The sequence below is a fragment of the Halichoerus grypus genome, chromosome 1 (genome assembly GCF_964656455.1).
Source record: "Halichoerus grypus chromosome 1, mHalGry1.hap1.1, whole genome shotgun sequence".
Lineage (NCBI taxonomy): Eukaryota > Metazoa > Chordata > Mammalia > Carnivora > Phocidae > Halichoerus > Halichoerus grypus.
The window spans coordinates 166,761,370-166,782,028 of NC_135712.1; the positions used below are offsets into that span (position 1 = coordinate 166,761,370).

Consider the following 20,659-nt stretch of genomic DNA (forward strand, 5'->3'; position numbering starts at 1 on the left):
AACATGCGCGTAAAGGTCTGTGCGCGGTGGCGCCGCATGTGGGGTAGCAGGCTGTTGCCGTTGGGGCCAGGATCCTCTACAGGCTGAATCTGGAGAGCCCCGGAGCCTGTGGCCTGTCATCATAGTAGCTAACTTTTATAGCGTGCTTCGCCGTGCAAGCACTGAGTAAGCTTCACACGCGTCATTTCATTTGTTCCAACAGCTCTTTGAAGTGACACGGACTATCCCAGTTTTAAAGTCGGAAAAAGTGAGTCTCAAAGAGGTTCCATATCTTGCTCAAAATGTCAGGCGCAGCGTTTTAGAAGCAGAACTGGGTTTTGAATCTGGATGGTGTGACTCCTGAATGCTTCCTCATCACGTCTGACCCAGTGTTGTTGAAACTAGTCCCTGAGTTATATATTGCCTTCACTACTTTTGTCCAATTGCACTCTTGATTATTATTTTTTCTTTAAATATATATATATTTTTAAATATTTATTTATTAGGGACGGGGGAGGGGCAGACGGAGAGGGAGAGAGAATCTCAAGCCGACTGCAACCTCTGTCTTTGGAGGGGCTGGATCTCACACCCTGAGATCATGACGTGAGCCAAAATCAAGAGTGCTGCTTAAGCAGTGAGCCACCCAGGTGTCCCTAAATATGTTTTTAACTTATTTTAGAAGGAAACTTGTGCAACTCAACAACAAAAATAACCCAATTTTAAAATGGGCTATGGTTTGACTATTTCTCCAAATAAAATACACTTATGGCCAATAGTCACATGAAAAGATGCTCAACATCATTAGGAAAATGCAAATTAAAACCAAAATGAGGGAAAAAAAAAAAAGAGGGGCATCTGGATGGCTCAGTTGGTTAAGCATCTGCCTTAGCCTTGTGTCATGATCTGGGTGTCCTGGGATGGAGTCCCAGGGTGGGCTCCCTACTAAGCAGGGAACCTGTTCCTCCCACTTGTGCTCTCTCTTGCTCTCTCTCAAATAAATAAATAAAATCTTAAAAAAAAAAAATGAAATACCTATTTTGGTGGGTAAATTTTTTTAAAAATAGTTACAAGTTCCACTAGGTATATAGAGAAATGGAACACTTACATGTTGCTGGTGGGAATGCAAAATGATACAGCCACTTTGGAAAACAGTTTGGCCTTTCCTCAAAAAGTTAAACAGAATTACCACTTGACCCAGCAATTCTACTCCTAGGTATATACCCAAGAGAACTGCAAAACAGATGTTCAAACAAAAACTTGGACATGATGTGCCTAAAGCATTATTTGTAATAGCCCCAAAGTGGAAACAACTCAAATATTCATCAGCTGACAAACAAATTAAAAAAGGTGATTTATATATCCATATAGTGGAATGTTAATTCAGTCACAAAAAGGAATGAAGTACTGTCCTGATTCATGGTACAAAATGGATAAACCTTATCTGTGTTGGTGGTATAGTGGTGAGCATAACTGCCTTCCAAAATGGATAAGCCTTGAAAATATTATGCTAAGTGTGAAAAAAACAGTGCCAAAAGACCACATATATGATTCCCTTAGTATGAAATTACAGCATAAGTAAATATAAAGAGACAGAAAGATTAGTGGTTGTTTAGGGCTAGAAAGAGTGAGGACATTGAGGGTAATAGCCAAAGGGTATAGGGTTTTTTTTTAGTGGGGAAATGAGAATGTTCTGGAATTATATAGTAATGATGGTTGTACAACATTGTGAATATACTAAGAAACTGAATTGTACAATTTAAAATACTTAAAATGGTGAATTTTATGTGAATTTTATCTCAAAGGAAACTTTGGTCTCATGGGAAACTCATCTGCAGTTTCCTCTAATGCAAAATGATACTCATAAGAATTGTTGCAAGATTTAAATGAGATTAACATGCTACCTGTCTCATAATTGAAGTAGACAATGCCCCTAAGATTAATACAGTGAAAACAAGACAAGGTTATTAAAATCCTGGCCAGATACTGTTCCCTACAAAAGGCTCTTACTAGGCTTTAAATGTAAGGCCCATTCTCTATTCTTTAAAAGGATAAATTATCAAATATTAGAGACAAACTAGCACTATATGAGGCTTTCTTAACCTAATGAGAGGGATTAAAACATCAAAAAGATTCTCTCCACCTGATTCAGTGTTATTTAATGCATACCTTTATACTATCTAAAATCATTTCTGGGGCACCTGGGTGGCTCAGTTGGTTAAGCATCTGACTCTTGATTTCAGCTCAGGTCATGATCACAGGATCTTGAGATCAAACCCCATGGTGGGCTCCTCACTTAGTGGGGAGTCAGCTTGGGATTCTCTCTCTCCCTCTCCTCCCTCTGCTCCTTCTCCTGCTCTCCCTCTCTCTAAAAAATAAATAAGCCTTAAAAAAATAAAATCATTTCTCATAAACAGATCTCACACTTGGGGGAACATTGCTCTAAGACATTATCTGCCTGTGGTATCATGGTAGGTGTCATTAAAGTCACAGAATTTATTGAGCATCTATTATGTGTTAGGCATTCTTGTAGGCACTAGGGATACAGCAGTGAGAAATTATTCTAGAACTTACATTCTAATGGAAAATAGAGACAATACAGGGAACATGTAACATTCCTGAGATGATAAGTATAATGGAGAAAAACTAAGCAAGCTGGGGGGATGGAGAGTACTGGAGAGAAGGAGGGGAATGCTTATTTTATATCAGTTGGTTAGGAAAGGCCTCTTTGATAAGATGACAAAGCAGAGCCTGAAGGAAATGAGAGAGCAAGACATTTGGATATCTGGGAGAAGAGCATTCCAGGAAGAGGACAGGAATATGTTCCAAATGGTCTGGGAAGATCCAGGAGGCCAGTGTGGCTGGGGAGGAGTGAGTGGGGGGAGAGAGAGGATTAGACGGGGTGGGTACATCATATAGGCCAATATTTTACAAATTATCATACATTCAAAAAGGATCACTCTGGCTGCTGAATGGGCAAGGATGGAAGCAGTTACCAGTCTATTTCAGTGGTCTGAATGAGAAATGCTGACAGCTCAAACTAGGCTATTAGGGATGTGTGTGGTGAGAATTGTCAGATTCTGGTATATTTTGAACGATGACTTGTCATTGCTGTTGGATTGGATGTGGTTTTGAAAAGAAGGTAAAGAACAGGAGGTTGGGGCGCCTGGGTAGCTCAGTTGGTTGGACGACTGCCTTTGGCTCAGGTCATGATCCTGGAGTCTCAGGATTGAGTCCCGCATCAGGCTCCCTGCTCAGCAGGGAGTCTGCTTCTCTCTCTGACCCTCCCCCCTCTCATGCTCTCTTTATCTCATTCTCTCTCTCAAATAAATAAAATTAAAAAAAAAAAAAAGAACAGGAGGTTTGAGGGATGTATGCTGAAGAACTTCCACTAAAATGCTATGAAGAAAGTAAAAATGGATACATTCACTCTTTAAAGTTCTGGTTCTGGTTTATTGCAAAGAGTAATGGTATTTTGGCTTATGTCAGAAAACCCCTGGTATCTGCTGTAAAAATATTGACTAATGTGGATCCTTGTTCCAAGATGCCAGTTTTGGATAGGTGACATATACATGTGGAAATAGAAGCTTCTAATTTCTTTCTGCCAATAGTGTTATATTAAACTAAAGTGACCTCTCTGAAAATAAGCAAATGATTAAATTTTATAATTTCCATCAGATATAATGACACAAATTAGGAATTCAGTGTTAGTTGTTCCCCTGAATCCAGATATCTATTTTACTCTAACAGCTGTCTATTCTTGCCTATTTTTAGGGCTAAAACAAAGTCACGATTAGAAAGTCAAATAGTACAGCCACTCCCTAGCTTAGCCCCTTCCTTTGCTCTTTTACAGAAACAAGAATTATTAACTACTACTTCCTTTAGTTCACATGGTGACTTCCTCCATGTCTCTAAATAACCTGCTTGTAGTGCTGTTTCTTGCATTTTCAATTTTGGTCATTATCTACAGACTCTATTAGGATACTTGAGGCTTAGCCTATTAATATCCCCACCATCCTACTTCCCTTCCCTTCTCTTCGCATTAAAGTTACAACCCAATATGTTGAGTGCCTGGCTGGCTCAGTCAGAAGAGCATTTGATCTTGGGGTTGTGAGTTCAAGCCCCACATTGGGTGTAGAGATTACTTTAAATAAATAAATGTAAAATTACAACCTGATATAGTTTGTCCCTCTGTGTTAAATTTACCAGGTAGGGCGCCTGGGTGGCTCACTCGTTAAGTGTCTGCCTTCGGCTCAGGTCATGATCCCAGGGTCCTGGGATCAAGTCCCACATCGGGCTCCCTGCTCTGTGGGAAGCCTGCTTCTCCCTCTCCCACTCCCCCTGCTTGTGTTCCTGCTCTCGCTATGTCTCTCTCTGTCAAATAAATAAATAAATAAATCTTTAAATTTACCAGGTAAATTTAAGTAATATATTAAACATCTTTTTTTTTTTTTTTATCAACTATAGACAGCATCTCTTGATCCCCCATACTGTAAGATGACGGTTTTGTCAGCACTCCTGGCCTTTTCTCTACCTGTTCTTCTGTCTTTGCGCTTCCCAATCTAGTTTGTTAAAAGAGGATTCCATTTGGCAGGTTGGATTCCCGTGGGGATGTAATTGAAAGAAGGCAGGTTCCTACACCTGCTTCTCACTCAATAAACTACTGAAATTCCATCTTCCCCCAAGAAAACCTTTTGGGACCTCACTGGGAAATGAGTGATGTGTCTACAATCTTGTTAACAAAATGATAGCCTGGGAGTCCATGAACTCTTAACCCAACAGACCTTTGCCCTGTTGGGTGTTAACAACCAGAGGGGAAAACAATCAGCTTTGGCCGTTCCCTAAATAAGCTGAGGTTTATTTACTTTTCCCATGCCCTTTCAAACCAAAGGCTATAAAACTGCATTATTAAAATAACTCCTTTGAGAACTCTCTGATGGAATTAGTGACATCACAGTGAATTTTCAAGAAAATGTACATGAAATTTATTGTTCACCTTGAACTTCATATGGAGAAGTAAGTTGATTGATCTAAAAGGAAGTCATTCACTTTGAAAGGAACTGTGTCTTGGCTGTAATTGAGATTTTAAGGGTTGGGGGGAAGAGAGACGGTAATGAGCTGGGAAGCAAAACACCGCTGCCACCTAGTGGTTACTCATTCTGAAACACTGCAGTTCTTTAAAAGCACAGACAACAGGAAACTAAGTTAGTATAGGAGACACCCAGCAAAGATCCTGAACCAGAGAAACTTGCATTTCCTCCTCCCTTGTTAGAAAAAGGTGTTGGTGAACCTTTTGCAAATGGTCAAAGAGGCAAAACAAGCTATTAATGGGAGAGGCTGCTCCTTTTGTGTCATCAGAAAAATTAACGGAGCACTGACAAAGGCAAACGGTTGTAAGTCAACATGGACAGCCACCAGATCTCTAGCATGAAGTGGCAGCTCCAAAAGGAAGCAGGAGGTACAACAAATAAACAGAGAGGGACCACCGTGGGGCAGGCCCCCTCAGTACTGGTCACTGCTGCAGCAGCACGGGTCCAGAGGCAAAGCAGAATGAGAAGCCATGCCAGCAGGGATAAAGACGATCAAGTCACATAGACTCAGGATCACTGATCAGCAACAGCTCTGGAGACTGTGGTCTTGAGACTGCAGTACTGCCTGATTTAGAGTAAACTACTCAGGGAACAACAAAAGTAATTAACGCTATTTCATAATAGTCCTGTGGGGGTAGATATTTTTATCAGCCCTGTTCTACAGATGATGAACTTGAGGCTAAGTCACCAGCCCAAAGTCACAGAACTAATGAGACTTAGAACCAAGATTTGAACCAAAGCAGTTTGACCCCAGAGTCTGAGCTCTTAACTACAATGATTGCCTGCTTCCCTCAGAGAGAGGGAACAAGGGGTTTAACTCCTCTAACTCTACTGAATGTTATATTGAGGGATGGTTGTGAATTAGAACTCTGAAGGTGGTTTAGATCTGGTCCTAGATCGTCACCTACTTGCAGGAGGGTATTTAACTTTTCAGGAACTAATTTTCCTTACTTCTAAAATAGGGACATAAAGGAGACTATTTCATAAGTTTCTCTGAAGATTCATTGAGATAATACACGGTTTCTGGCATGTGGCAAATAAGAGAGCTTGCCTACAAAGATGATTGCCAACAATTTTCATAATTGTAAGTCCTACTACTCTTCTCAACAAGAGGTGGAATCTATTTCCCTTCCCCTAGAATCTGGGCTGAGCTTATGACTTGCTTTGACCAGGGGAATATGGCAGGTGTGTTATTGGCTAGTTCTAAGCCCAAGTCTTAGGCCTGTCTTGCTCTCTTGGATCATTTGTGCCGCTAGGTAAGGAAGCCCAGCCTAACTTTTGTATGGTAAGAGACCACATGGAGAAAGAGGCACCAGGGAGCCAGTGTCCCACCTGAGCCCACCATATGAATGTGGCCACATGAGTGTACCAAGTGAGATCAGAACTGACTGGCTAACGTACAGAATTATGAGAAATAAATGATTGATGGGGCACCTGGGTGGCTCAGTCGGTTAAGCATCTGACTTCAGCTCAGGTCATGATCCCAGAGTCCTGGGATCCAGCCCCTCATTGGGCTCCCTGCTCAGCGGGGAGTCGGCTTCTCCCTCTGCCTCTGCCCCTCCCCCTGCTTGTGTGCTCTCTCTCTCTCTCTCAAATAAATACATAAAATCTTTTAAAAAATTAAAAGAAATAAATTATTGTTGTTAAACTACTAAGTTTTGGAATAGTTTGTTATGCAGCAAATAGTCCTCAGTAGGGGTGCTTGGGTGGCTCAGTCAGTTAAGTGTCTGCCTTCGGCTCAGGTCATGATCCCAGGGTCCTGGGATCTAGCCCCGCATCAGGCTCCCTGCTCAGCGGGAAGCCTGCTTCTCCCTCTTCTGCTCACCCTATTTGTGCTCTCTCTCTCTCTGTCAAATAAAAAAATAAATAAACCCTTAAAAAAAAAAAAAAGAAAATCCTCAGTAAATAGTATCTGTTAGTATTATAATTGGTGCTGGTGAGGGATTCAGCCAAATATCTGGCCTATCTTTTCTTAGGTCAGTGATTTTTCTCTTTCACTGGAATAGGCTGGGAGAAACAAGAGATATATGTGCAGATGAACACTGCTTATTACAAATATGTCTCCTCTTTTTATTAAACCAGAATATTGCTAGATATCCACTCAGAGAGGCTTTGTTAGCATTTCAAATTGCTATATACATTTGAGATAATATAGAAGCATATTTCTTCACACATTTACAATTCAGACTTTTTATGAGATTGGTTATGGTGGGAACTTCCAAAGCCTTTACATTGGAGGATTTGAGGCATGAACAGAGACTTATCCTTTTTTTTAATTGGAAAATTGTAATTTTATTTATTTTTATTTATTTATTTATTTTTAGTTTTTGATGCAGTGTTCCATGATTCACTGTTTGCATATAACACCCAGTGCTCCATGCAGAACGTGCCCTCTTTAATACCCATCACCGGGCTAACCCATCCCCTCACCCCCCTCCCCTCTAGAACCCTCAGTTTGTTTTTCAGAGTCCATTGCAGAGACTTATCCTTTTAATCCAGCGTCTCAAAGCCCTGAGGATGATTCTTTAACTTTTATCTCCTTTTTCTCTCCTTCCCTAAATCCTCTCTTTTTCTGTCCGTACATATCCTTTGCCTTCTTACCATGCCTTTCCTATCCCTTTTCCTTATTGTGACATAAGGAAATAAGATCATAAATAAGATCTTCCCTACCAAAATGTAAGCTCTGAGGAGGGGGAAATTTTTATCCATTTTGTTCTTTACAGAGCATTCTTTATTTAGAACAATGCCTGGCACACAGAAGGCATGCAACAAATGTGTATTGAATGAATTAAATAATGCATGTGCAAGCCCTGAGAACAGTGTCTGGTGTAGAGTAGATGATGCTCAATACATATAACCTATGACAGTTCAGTACTGCTATAAATGCGATCATTTACATTCATTTTTAAAAGTGTTTTATTATTTTTAGTCTTTCTCCTTTTTCTTTCCACTTTGTCCCTTTCTTCTTGTCTTTCTTTTTCTGTCATTGCATCTTCTCTCGTACCTTTACTTGTGGCCTGCCTGGGACCTCATAGATGTTTCGCCTTCATTCAGAAGATATGCAGAGAAAAGGTTTTGGAACTTTGTCTTGGGTGAAATAGAATTATTTGTGATTCACAGCTGACCTAGGATTACACATAAAAGTCTGCTACTGAGGCGAGCCCAGTTTTGGTGTTACTCAATATTTTAACCAGGGGCCTCGGTTATGGAAAAGAGCAAGTGTATTAAGTAATAGCCAAACAAATGCCTGTACATGTCTCTGAGCGTGTGGGTATTCCTAGTGCCTGTTGCTCTTGGCAATAGGAATGTGACGAGAATCAAGTAGAACTGACTTAGCTAATTTTCTCTTCTCCTTTTTCTCCACAAGGGAATGGAAATGAACTACCACATAGTGGATCAGTCCTTTCTCAGGCTGGTAACATTACAGAATCCCCGTTGAAATGCAAGCTGGACTGGCGGAAATCAGATTCCCATATTCTCTCATAAGCTGTTTGTCAAGGTAAATCCCATGCGTTTTAAAATCATGACTCCCCAGGGCTAGATGAGAAAATAAAAAAACTTTGGACCTATAACCAGAACCAATTATAGAGATGTCTGCATTACCGAGGATAGTCTCTCTTGTAGGAAGATCTCTTTCTCCTCTTTCCTGGTGGTCTTTTAGATTCCAATCAGGAGTTTCACAAATCTGCAGGCCAGTGGCTGGGTGGCTTGGGCCGAGTACAAAACAGTATTGATGCAGTTCGCAACACAGCCTTGTTTAGGTTTCCACTATGCTAGTAGGTAGCTCAGACTTCCTGGCCCTGCTAATGTTTAATAGAATCCTGTTATATAGTCAGATAATATGTGTTTCTGCATATATTCTTCTGTCACATAAGATCAGTGTTTTAAAAACAGAGTTGGGAGGAGAATGGGTGAGTCTGTGAGCCTCCTGTCATGCTCTCTCAAAACTGCCTTCAGCCATTCTGTTTTTCTTTCTTTCCTTCAAACATTTGATCATCGTGTAGACAATAAGTTACCAGGCCTCTTTACTAGTTAACCAATCTAGTAAACCAACCCAGAGTCAGGGACAAGAGATTCTGAGCCATTCAGACCATCAGTTCTCAAACATGCTAACTTAATAGGTACATGAGACCCCACAATACACCAAACCCATCCTTTATACTTCTGGTGGGAAAAGAATTTGATGATAAATTATAGAGGAGCAAAATGGCAACCCAGAACATCAGCGTCATAACGTTTATGCCTGAACAAAATGATCAAGAACAGAAAGACAATGATATTTGAGATGTGAAATAACACATACAAGAAGTGCTGTATTTGAAACTCAAGGCACTATAGAGTCCCCCCACGCCCCAAAGCAACAAAGTGTCTTTCTGGAGAACTGTGGAAATGCCAGCAATCTGTGTTGTCACATATACAGCAGGAAATTTATATCATTGCTAACTTTTCTGTGGCAGCCAAAGTTTTCAATAATTGGCAGGATCGCACATTGGTTTTCTTTTTTCTTTTTGGTGATATAAAAATTTAATCCCTCTTAATAATTAACGAAGGAAGCTACTAAGTACTTAGTCATATGTAAAAATGAAAGTCCCTGGCTTTGCATGGCATTTACTCTAAGACTTGCAGAAAGAACTTGCATACTTTGATCTCTTTTCCTGGTTCATCAGGAAAGACTCCATGGGGCCGCAACCATACCTGGAAACATGCTGGCCTAAATGACTATGACAGCCTCACTTCTGGCCTTCCCTGGTCTTATGTTCTTGAACCTGTAAATTCTTCCAAGTCTTTGAGTAACAATCTGGTTTCTAGATTAAAATGATCTCTCTATTGGCAGAAGTATAATAAATGGATGAAACCTTTCCAGGGAGTATTTGGCAACAGGTTTGAAGTCTTAAAGTATGCATTACCCATTCACCCAGCAATTACACTCCTAAAGAAATAATTATGAATATGAACAAAATGCATGTATGAAGGTGATTATTATAGCATACTTTAAAATATTTTTATATCTTTTATATTTATATTTTTATATTATATATTACACAATACTAATTTTTATTTATTTATTTATTTGTACAATACTAATTTTTTTTAAGATTTTATTTATTTATTTGAGAGAGAGAGTGCACATGAGCACGAGCTGGTGGCATGGGGTGGGTAGTAGAGGGCAGAGGGAGAAGGAGGAGCAGACTCTCTGCCAAGCAGAGAGCCTGACGTGGGACTCAATCCCAGGACCCTGAGATCATGACCGGAGCCGAAGGCAGACGCTTAACTGACTGAGCCACCCAAGTGCCCCTACAACACTAATTTTTAAAAGTAGGGCATACAAAGTATGTATGATATAATCCTTTTCATCTAAAGATGTATGTCTATTCATAGAATATGACTGGAAGTATATATAATACAGTGTTAATAGTCATGATCTTTTTGTACTATTACAGACTTTTCTTAAATGTCTGTAACAAACATGTATTACTTCTGTAATAAGAAGAAAAGGTGTTTAAATATACTTGAAACACAAAAGATCATTTTGGCCACAGTGGTTGGAAGAATTATGAATGGGGAGGATTGGATGAAAGGTTACTGCAGTGGTTCAGGCAAAAGACAATCCAAGTAAGAACCAGGGATATGGCAGTGGGATAGAGAAGGAAAGAGAAGGAAAAGCTGATTGGAGACATATTCAGTAGTCCTATGAGAACTATAAACATATACCATACATTCAAGTCAGTAATAAAATTGATCTTTTAAAAGAGTCAACATGATTCATCCATATCCTTTTAGTACCTTCAAATATGCGTTTAAAGAAACTCAGAGCCAACTCTGATTTAGTTTTCTAGGTTTTAGTTTCCTGGCTTGTTCAGCTGAGTTAATGAGGGTCTAGTTGACAAAGAAAGAGCGTAAGAGGAGGACTGGACTGTGGAGGGAGAGAATAAATTCAATTTTGGATATGCGGAGTTTGAGGGGTTTGTGAGACGTGTATTAAGCTGTGGTACATGAGTCTGAAGCTCAGGTCAATCAGCAGATACAGAATTAGAGATCATCAGTATATATGTGAGTATTAAAACTGGGTGGTTGTTAAGGTTGCCTGGAGAGTGTCCAGTGAGAAAGGGGGTGAACATGGAGCCCTGTGGAACCTCCACAGTTCAGGGCAGGATGAAGGAGAGGAAGTCACTGAGAAGACTGAGGAGCAGTGAGGTAGGCCAGCCCATAATAGGCTAATCCAGGTTCAGAGCCAGGCAAGAACGACCAGTTGCACAAGTTCAGGTTGCTTTCATTTCGGCTTACTATCAAGTCTGCAAGCTAGCACTGCAGTGGGCACAGGAAATGAGACTCTGGGGTTTCTTCTGCTCTCGTGGGGTTGTGACCAAAGTGCAGGGGTCAGTATAGCTCCTCTCAAGTCTGATCCACCACTCCCTCCTCTGTAGGCTAGGGAATGGGCCCTGCAGCCCTCAAGGTTCTAGGTACTACTGCTTCAGGCCATTTCGTTCTGTGCCATAGGTACGTCCTTGTGTCTTCTCTCTTTTTCCTGCCTCCTTGCCTGCACCAGCCTTGGCCAGGGCATACCAAAAGTAGCCAGAGGGGTTCAGGGGGAAAAGAAAAGAGAGGCGAGACTGTCAAGGAAGGAGTTGCCAACAATATCAGATGCCAAAGAGTTCAAGTAACGTAAGTGTTAAAAAGTTCCCAATTTAAAGTTGTGATTTAAAGGCTATTTGTAGCCATACGCATAGGGTACCACCAAGCTCAGTTTCCCATGAAAGTCATTTTCATTCCCAGAAAATATAATCAAGGTATTTATTTAGTTACGGTATTTTGTTATGGCAACCTAAGCTAAGACATTCACCCTGCCAGACTCCTTCATTCATGGTGATTTATTTTTAGTGGCCTTATTGTCTTTTCTTCTTCCTTTTTTTTAAAGATTTTATTTATTTATTTATTTGTTTGTTTATTTATTTATTTATTTATTTATTTATTTAGAGAGTGAGTGGGGAGAGGGGCAAAGGGAGAGGGAGAGAGAGAGAATCTCAAGCAAGCTCTGCACTAAGCGTGGAGCCCACGGGGCTTGATCTCACAACCCTGAGATCACAACTTGAGTTGAAATCAAGTTGACACTTAACTGACGGAGCCAACCAAGTGCCCCCCTTTGTCTTTTCTAACAGCCCATCCCTTTAAGGAATTCCCATCATACAGGGTGGGAATACTTATTGTGGGTTGTGTTCAGTGTCTCTTACATCAGCCTCTTGTGTCCCATGCACATCAAAGAATGTGGCAGGGTACCAGTTTCATTGTCCCCAGACCTTCCCAATAGCTGAGAAACCTATCAGATATTGGTCTTCCCAGAGCATGTGGTGGACTTCTAGATGACTCAGGTCTGTCAGGGTCATGGCTGACTCATAGAATGCTCAGTTACCCTTAAGTGGCAGAATAAAAGAAACACATTTAAATGGGGGGGAAGTGTAGGTCTTTAGCACAGAATTGTAATTATTGGGTTTTCTTTTTTAAGATTTATTTATTTGAGAGAGAGAAAGAACAAGTGTGGGGAGGGGCAGAGGGAGAGAGAGAATCCTGAAGCAGACTCCGAGCTGAGCCCAGAACTGGAGGTGGGGCTTGATCCCAGGACCCTGAGATCATGACCTGAGCTGAAACCAAGAGCTGGCCGCTCAACCAACTGAGCCACCCAGGCGCCCCTAATTACTGGGTTTTCTAAAACAAGGTGTATGTTGGAGTCAACAATGCTTAGACTCTTCTGGAAGGGATGAGGCAGCTTCAGTCTTGTGTCTGTTGGGCCAGCTTCATTTGGGGCCCCAAACCAAAGCATTATAAATATCCATATCTTTTTATGTCTGTCATTGCTTATTTGGTTTTCCATCTGTCCTGCTCTGAAGCAGGAGCAGGAAGAGAAGACAGAGGGAAATCGTGAGCTCTTTAGAGGAATAGTGCCAGATATTAAATCTATAAACAAAATAGATTGAAGCAGAAAGAATGACTCAGAGACGAAGGAAGCATGAAAGCAGTATCACACTGGGAAAATGTCACCTGAAAGTGCTGACTGTATGTTCCTGGCATATCTGTGATTGGTCCTTTAAGTTTGATCAGCACAATTCAGTTCCTGACCTGCTTGTGCCTCACTGCCCTGTTGAGTGCATTTTCATTGTTTCCTCATATCGAGCCCTTAGATTCATTTATATAATGCAAGCTGATGACCCATGGTGAGATCGTCCTTTCCTCTGGTGATAATGATCCTGTCACACCAGGTTCCTGTTTCATTGGAGCGTGAACGGAGTGGTGCTGATTGATTGGGACCAAGCTGGAGTGAAATAAGGATTTTACTGGAGGGTCCTTTAGTCTTCCTGTACAATGCTCAAAGAGTAGTTAAAACTAGGAGTCATCTGAGTGCCCTGCCTTGTCAGGGTTAGTCTGTAACGGAAGTTACAAATGGGCAGCCCCTGGGTCAGATGTATTTTATTTGGTCCACCCAGGGTTTGGAGTTAGTTGCCAACATTTAAAAATAGGGATATTTCACATCCAGGTTTCCTACTCTTCTTTAAAATGGGAAGATCTAGAATGTTGGATCTGTATCCCTTCCTAGAAACCATTGGCTAATGCTGAGTACACTGCCTTTTAGTGGGGACAGGAGCCCTCTAGATTTGCATAGTCCCCAGTGCTGCACACATTTATGTTGGCCGCCCTAGGCACGGAAGTTTGTGTTCCGTGGTCTATGGGAAGGATGTGTAGGGGAGGAAAAACCTTTTTTCTCTGCCTTCCTAGTGTCACTGGCTCAGGAATCAAACTGATAATAAACAGATTAACAAGAAAAAAACCAGTTTTAATTACACAGGTACACAAGGGAGTTTCACAAAGAATTGAAACTCAAGGAGGTGTCCAGGTAGTTGAGGCTTATATACCATCTTAGGCCAGACAAAGGAAAAGGGGTTTTTGAGTTTCTGGTTGGGGAGGCAAGTTATGGGAAGGCAAGAGGAGGAAACATAAGATAAGGATGGGATGTCTTGTTATGCAGATAAGAGCCTCACAGGTGATAAAAGTTGTCTTTCTTCCTGGTACAGGAATAACTTTACAAATGGAAATTTCCTTTCTAAATGTAAATTTCCTATACAAAAGGGGAAATTTATACTTGATTTTTAAGCAGTTAGAGGGAAGCAGTAAAGAGCTTTTCCTGCCTCTGCTGGTTCTCAGGTGTCGTTAGCTCAAAATAATCCATAGGCCAAAGAGATATATTTTGGGATTACATATCCTGGTACCCTTGAGAAGGAAACTAGGCTAGCATTTATTGAGTTACCTTTATGTATGAACCATTGTATCTTGTCGTTTACACATATGATCTCATTTGATTATCCTCACGGTCAAGTAAGGTTTCAGCTTCAATGCTATAGGGACCATGCCTATGACATGCCACCCCAAATATGGCACTTTGACATATTGAGTATTTTATTATTATTATTATTTTTAAAGTTTATTTATTTTTTACTAGTCTCTATACCCAACACGGAGCTCAAACCCAAGACCCTGAGATCAAGAATCACACACTTCACCAAGCCAGCCAGGTGTCCTTGTCATATTGAATATTTTATTTATTTATTTATTTATAAAATAAATTTCTGGTTTTGTTTTTTGTTTTTCTGGGGGGGGGGGTAGGGGAAGAGGGAGAGGGAGAGAGAGAATCTTAAGCAGGCTCCACACCCAGCATAGAGCCTGATGTGGGGCTTGATCTCATGACCCTGAGATCATGACTTGAGCCGAGATCAAGAGTTGGACACTTAACCGACTGAGCCACTCAGGTGCCCCATATTGAATATTTTAAATTGAAGGAGTTTGAAAACAGCAGAAGCAGGAAGGTCATTCTGGCCTCTGCCTACCCTTCTTCTGTAAAACAAGTCATAAAATCTTTGTGTGATAGTTGTCCTTCCTATTTCTGGAGGAAAGGAGCATCTTTTTTTTTGGAAAGGAGCATCCTTATCTCTAAAGACTAAAGACAAAGGGACGCTGAGAAGAATGCTAACAAACAGGCCTTGCTAAGTTTCCTTCATGTTCCCTGATCTATCATATTCTTCCACCTCTGTCTACTCTTCATCAAACCTAGCATAAACATACTCAATTTTTTTTTTTTTTTGCATTTTCACTTCCTTAGGAAGGCTCCTGTGTCATGTAAAACTTATATAAATTTGTATACTTTTTTTCCTGTTAATAAGTTTTTGTCAGTTTAATTTTCAGACCCAGCCAGGTACCCTAAGAGGGGTAAGAAAAACTTTTTCCTCTCCTATATCTGTTTCTTTCACTACTAGGAGAGTCCCAGCACTTAGTATAGTCAAAGCTATGGTAGGAGCTCCAAAGTATTCATTGGATGAATGAATGTGCACATGAATGCATAAATAAATGAATGAGTTATTTATTTATCCCATTTTTGTAGATGAGAAAATCAAGGCCCTGTGCATTTAACTAACTAGCTTAGAATCATATGGCTGGTAGAGGTTACAGATGGGATTCAAATATGAGACTGTTTGACTCCAGAGGTCCAGTGTGAAGGAAAAGGGAAAAGACCATGGGTCATATCAGGGCCAAGTGCACAGTAGGCATTTTGTAAGCACTTCCCGAATTGGTTGACACTGCTTCAATGTATGTTCCTGAGTGCAGGCAACTGGATTACAAGTGTGTTTTTTTTTTTTTTTTTAAGATTTTTTTATTTATTTGACAGAGAGAGACACAGTGAGAGAGGGAATATAAGCAGGAGGGGTGGGAGAGGGAGAAGCAGGCCTCCCGCGGAGCAGGGAGCCCGATGTGGGACTCGATCCCAGGACTCTGAGATCATGACCTGAGCCGAAGGCAGACGCTTAACGACTGAGCCACCCAGGCGCCCCTACAAGTGTGGTTTTTAGTTTATGAAATTTGTTTAAAATCTACTGGTGTCTGGGTCCCTTGGGCCTGGGGATTTCATAATAGGCTCTGTAGTAGAAGGTACTATTGGCATGTAGCAAGAAGGGCATAATGTTTCTGTTCACAGTTGACTTGTGCTCCATAAATGTGGTGAAATTCCAAAGCTAATCCTCCTTGCATATCTAAAGAGCTTCCTCCCGGGCTTATTTCCTTAAACTACCTGCTGATGGTGCTTGGTTACCACCCCAGAGCCCAGAGCTGTGCTCAGGAATGAATATAATTCAATGCTCCTTTGTGAGGCTATTATTAGGAGGACCTGAAACTGGCTTAGGAAGCATGTTGTTCCAAAATGAAGCCCTTTTCAAAGAGAATGGATTGGCCTGGCTGAGGGAAATGGGGAAGTGGGTAAGAGGGTACCCTTGTGGCTTAGTTTCCAGCTCTGTGCTGATGATTCCCAAATTGATATATAATTTTTTTTCCAAATTGATTTATAATTTTACTATTACTCACACAAGTCTCATAATTCCATAAACTGCTAAATATTTCTTACAGACTTCTGTCTACCATGACTCCAAACCTAACATATTGAAAACTGAACATAAAAAACAAAATAAAACAAAACAAACCCCTGAACATACCACATTTGTGCCCATGAACCAGTCTTTTCCTTCCAACTTTCTCCATCAGTGGCTCTTTATTCTTTCACTTACCAAACTCCAAACTTTGGAGTTCTCTACTACTCTTTTCTATATATAATTCATATATGCAGATACTTTTCCATAAAAGGTCTATTTCCTTCCTCCTCCCCCTCCACCATTCCCACCCAAGTGCAAGCCTCTGTCTATCCTCAGATCTTGATTGCTAAAGGAGCTTCCTTGCTAAAGTAGCTTCTTTCTGCCTCCAGGCTCTCTTTCCTTTTATATCACTGCATACTACAGCCAAATTTATCTTACTAAAATCCTGTTTTCATGTCCCTTTTCAGGTTCCAAATCTATATTATCTTCTCATGGCTTGGACTAGCTTTTCCCAAAGTTTGTTATGTGAAGCTTTTGTTCCATAGGAAATTAATAGGCTTTAAGTAAAAAACAGATTCTGTGATCAAATGTCAGAGAAATGCTAGGTTGCCGAAGTTATAAACCATTTCTTTCCTGCAAGATGATTCATAGCTTTCATATATTAATATGCCTTAGAATGCAGTGTTTTCTGAGACATATTTTCACAATACCTTTTTTTGTAGTGTTTCATTGGTCTAGGTCTACATGCACCACATTTTGGAAACACTGGTTCACAGATTCAAGTCCATACTCCCTGTGATGGTTAATTTTATGTGTTAATTTGACTGGGCCATGGAATTGTTAACCTTCAAAATCAAACAGGCAGTTATTTTACAAAAAAATAAATAGCAAAGAATTGTAATCAGGGACAAGCAAGTTACATTAAAATCACAGGCAAGTTTGCGGAACAAAGGAGAGAAAGGCTCTTTTATAGGGGAAAGCAGGAAGTTGGAAGCGCTGTTATAAACAAAGAGTCCATTAGGGTGAACTGGGCGCTGGAAGTATAGTGGCTTTTCATTGACTGAGTTGTGACTGCCTCTCATTGGCTGGGCTGTTGCCAGGGGAGGAGGAGAGCCTTTCTTCCTGCTGCTGGGATGGTAAAGTAGTGTCCACTTGCAGTGTCCCTCTCTTCCTGTTAGGTCTGCAACTGACACAGAGTGGTAGGGTGTGAGAGCTCCCCCTGCTGGCCTTCCCACTCCATTCTAGTGAAGTTTCCCTTTATTACTTTTCTCAGGGTGCCCAGATATTTGGAATGTTTCTGTAATGGTGTTTTTGGATGAGATTAACATTTAAATCCATAGATTGAGTAAAGCAGATTGCCCTCCTTAATGTGGGTGGGCATCATCCAATCAGTTGAAGGTCTGAATAGAACAAAAAGGCTCATCCTCCTGTGAGTAAGAGAGAATTTCTCCTGCCTGCCTGCCTTCAAACTGGGACATCAACTTTTTCCTGTCTTCAGACTCAAACTGAAACTAGCTTTTTCTGGGTCTGAAGCCTGCCAGCCTTCAGACTGCAACTACACTATCAGTTCTCTTGGGTCTCTAGCTTCTGACTTAGCCTGTAGATCTTGGGAATTCTCAGCTTCCAAATCACATGAGCCAATTCCTTACATCTTTTCATATAGCTACACATTCTATTGGTTCTAGTTCTCTGGAGAACCCTGACTAATACACTCCCATCTTTTTCTCCAAGCCTATTTAAGATCAGACTTCTGTTACACCTGTTTATCTCTTTCCATTTCCCAGCACATACCTCTGCTCAGGTAAGCTGGTTTTCTCATTATTTCTACATGCCCCCTTACAGAATTACCACCAGCCTTTGTCCAAACTGTTTCTTTTGCTTAGGTATTTTTGCAAATATCTCCTTTTTCCTATTTGTTCATGTTCTAGTTCTACCCATCTCTCTCTCTCTTTCTCTCTCTCCTCCTCCCTTCTTCCCCTTCTAACATTTTTTTTTAAGAAAATAAATTTCCCAAAGACAAGTCCTGCAAAGCACTGAATTGCATTCATTGCTAAGCATTGTGCTCTGTGGGAAGTGATTGGAATGCTAATCTGCTAGAAATTCAAGGAAGACCTGGAGGAAGTTCCCATTATAAGAGTAGATAAAAAAAAAAAGTGAGACTCTTTCCCAGTCTTCTAATTCCCCAGTGCTTTCCCCCAGAGACATCTACAATTACCCGTTTCTTTTCTCGTTTCAAGGCCCAATTCCCATGGTTGCAAATTAGAGACACTTGCAGAGCATTTAAGACTCTTGAGGGCCAGGTTGCCTCTCAGACCGTTTGCATCAGAATCTCAGGGGGCGGGGCGCCTGGGTGGCTCAGCCGTTAAGCGTCTGCCTTCAGCTCGGGTCATGATCCCAGAGTTCTGGGATCGAGCCCCGCATCGGGCTCCCTGCTCTGTGGGAAGCCTGCTTCTCCCTCTCCCACTCCCCTTGCTTGTGTTCCCTCTCTCTCTCTGTCAAATAAATAAATAAAATCTTTAAAAAAAAAAAAAAATCTCAGGGGGTGGGACCCAGGCATCAAATTTTGTAAAGTTCTCCTGACTCTAGTACACAGGAAGGACTGGGAACTAGTGTAAAGTCCTCTTCTTCTTTTTAAGTTTTTTAAAAAAAATTTATTTAAGTAATCTCTACACCCCAGCGTGGGGCTCAAACTTACAACCCCAAGATCAAGAGTTGCATGCTCTTCCACTGAGCCAGCCAGAAGCCCCAGGGTGAAGTCTTCTTGATCAGAAGGCACTGAACCCATGGCCCTTTTGGTATGTGCCACACAATCTGGCTTGTTGTTATCTCATCTTATTAAAAATGGGAGCCTGTGGCTTGCCTGGTGGTGCTCAAGGAGGAGAATTTCTCTAGTTCTGAAAGTCCGTCTGTATATCCCTCCCACCCTTTCTCCTCTCAGGTATGTATGGAAAGCAGTAGTTCTCTCTACTGCTTACTCTTTAGTAAGCATGAGACTCACCTGGAGCCCCCACTCCTAGAGTGTCTGAATCAGTAGGTCTGGTAGGGGCAAGAATCTGCATTTCTAACAAATTCTCAGGTGATGATGACCCTATTAATCTGTGAACCACATCTTGAGAACTATTGACCAAGAGATCCGGGACTAAGGAAGAGAGCACAGGTGGGCCTGATATAGCCCCTTGGGCCTGAGAAAAACCTAATAGATTGGACACAGAAGTAAAGACTGGGTAAAAACACTACTTAACAGGGAGGTTCCCATTTGGGGGCCTAAACCCAAAATCCAATCCATAGATATGTTTTGTAGGGTCATACAATGTTTTCTGTTAATAAAAATAGTTAATACTTAAAAATCAGGGATTTACACACGCACACACACACAAATATTTCAATTTTTCAGGAACAATGGATTGGCAGCAAGGGGCCCAATTTTCTATGTGACAACTTTCAACTTTAACCAACAAGGAGTAGCTGCTTCGCTCTTCCAAATGAACCCAGCCCCCAGCTAACCTTACAACTGAATATAAACCACTTTAAGAGTGAGCCCAGTCAAAACAGCGGCAGAAAAACTACCATCAAACTCATAGAATAGTGAAAAGTTGGTTTAAGCCACTAAGTTGTAGGGTGATTTGTTACATAGCAATAGCTAACTGATACAACAATTGGCAGAATTCTCACAGGCCTGCTTCACTCAGTTATGTTACCTCCCAGGCCCCTATAGGCAAGTGAGTTTCCATCCTGGGCCTTACCCTGCAGAGCACTAAGACAGACTTGTGAGCCTTTTATACATCCATTATCCCAACAACCTCACAAGGTCAGCTTGTATTAAAATCCATTTTGCAGATTAGGAAACTGAGGACTAGCAAGCTAAGAGACATCCCTACAGACACAGTAACAGCGGGGTGAGAACCCATCACTTTGCACTTCTATTTCAGTGCTTTCCCCCTTTTTCATCTGGGCAATTGGCTCTTAGTCTCTCTAGGCCAATAGACCTGACAGCCACCAAAACCAAACTCTGTAAGTTAACAGGGCATGATGTTTTCAAGAAGGGGAGCCCTCTAGGTAATCTTTATTTATTGAAAATGTTGTCTGTGAAGGGCTTAATATAGTGACCACTACATAGAAGGGCCTTCATGAGAGATACTTGTTTTTATATACCCTGTTTCTGTAGCATCCTTTGATGCACTTTTCCTTTCT

The 20,659-nt window shown here is 41.1% G+C and overlaps 1 protein-coding gene across 1 annotated transcript in view; it reads left to right on the forward strand.

The window, feature by feature from the left end:
* The first annotated feature begins 11 nt into the window (after positions 1 to 11).
* SRGAP3 (SLIT-ROBO Rho GTPase activating protein 3) overlaps positions 12 to 20,659 on the forward strand; it is a 336,629-nt gene continuing 315,981 nt past the window's right edge. The window contains exons 1-2 of the mRNA XM_078075648.1: positions 12 to 247; positions 8,434 to 8,565. The gene's annotated coding sequence lies outside the window, so the exon portion shown is untranslated. The remainder of the gene's footprint in view (positions 248 to 8,433; positions 8,566 to 20,659) is intronic.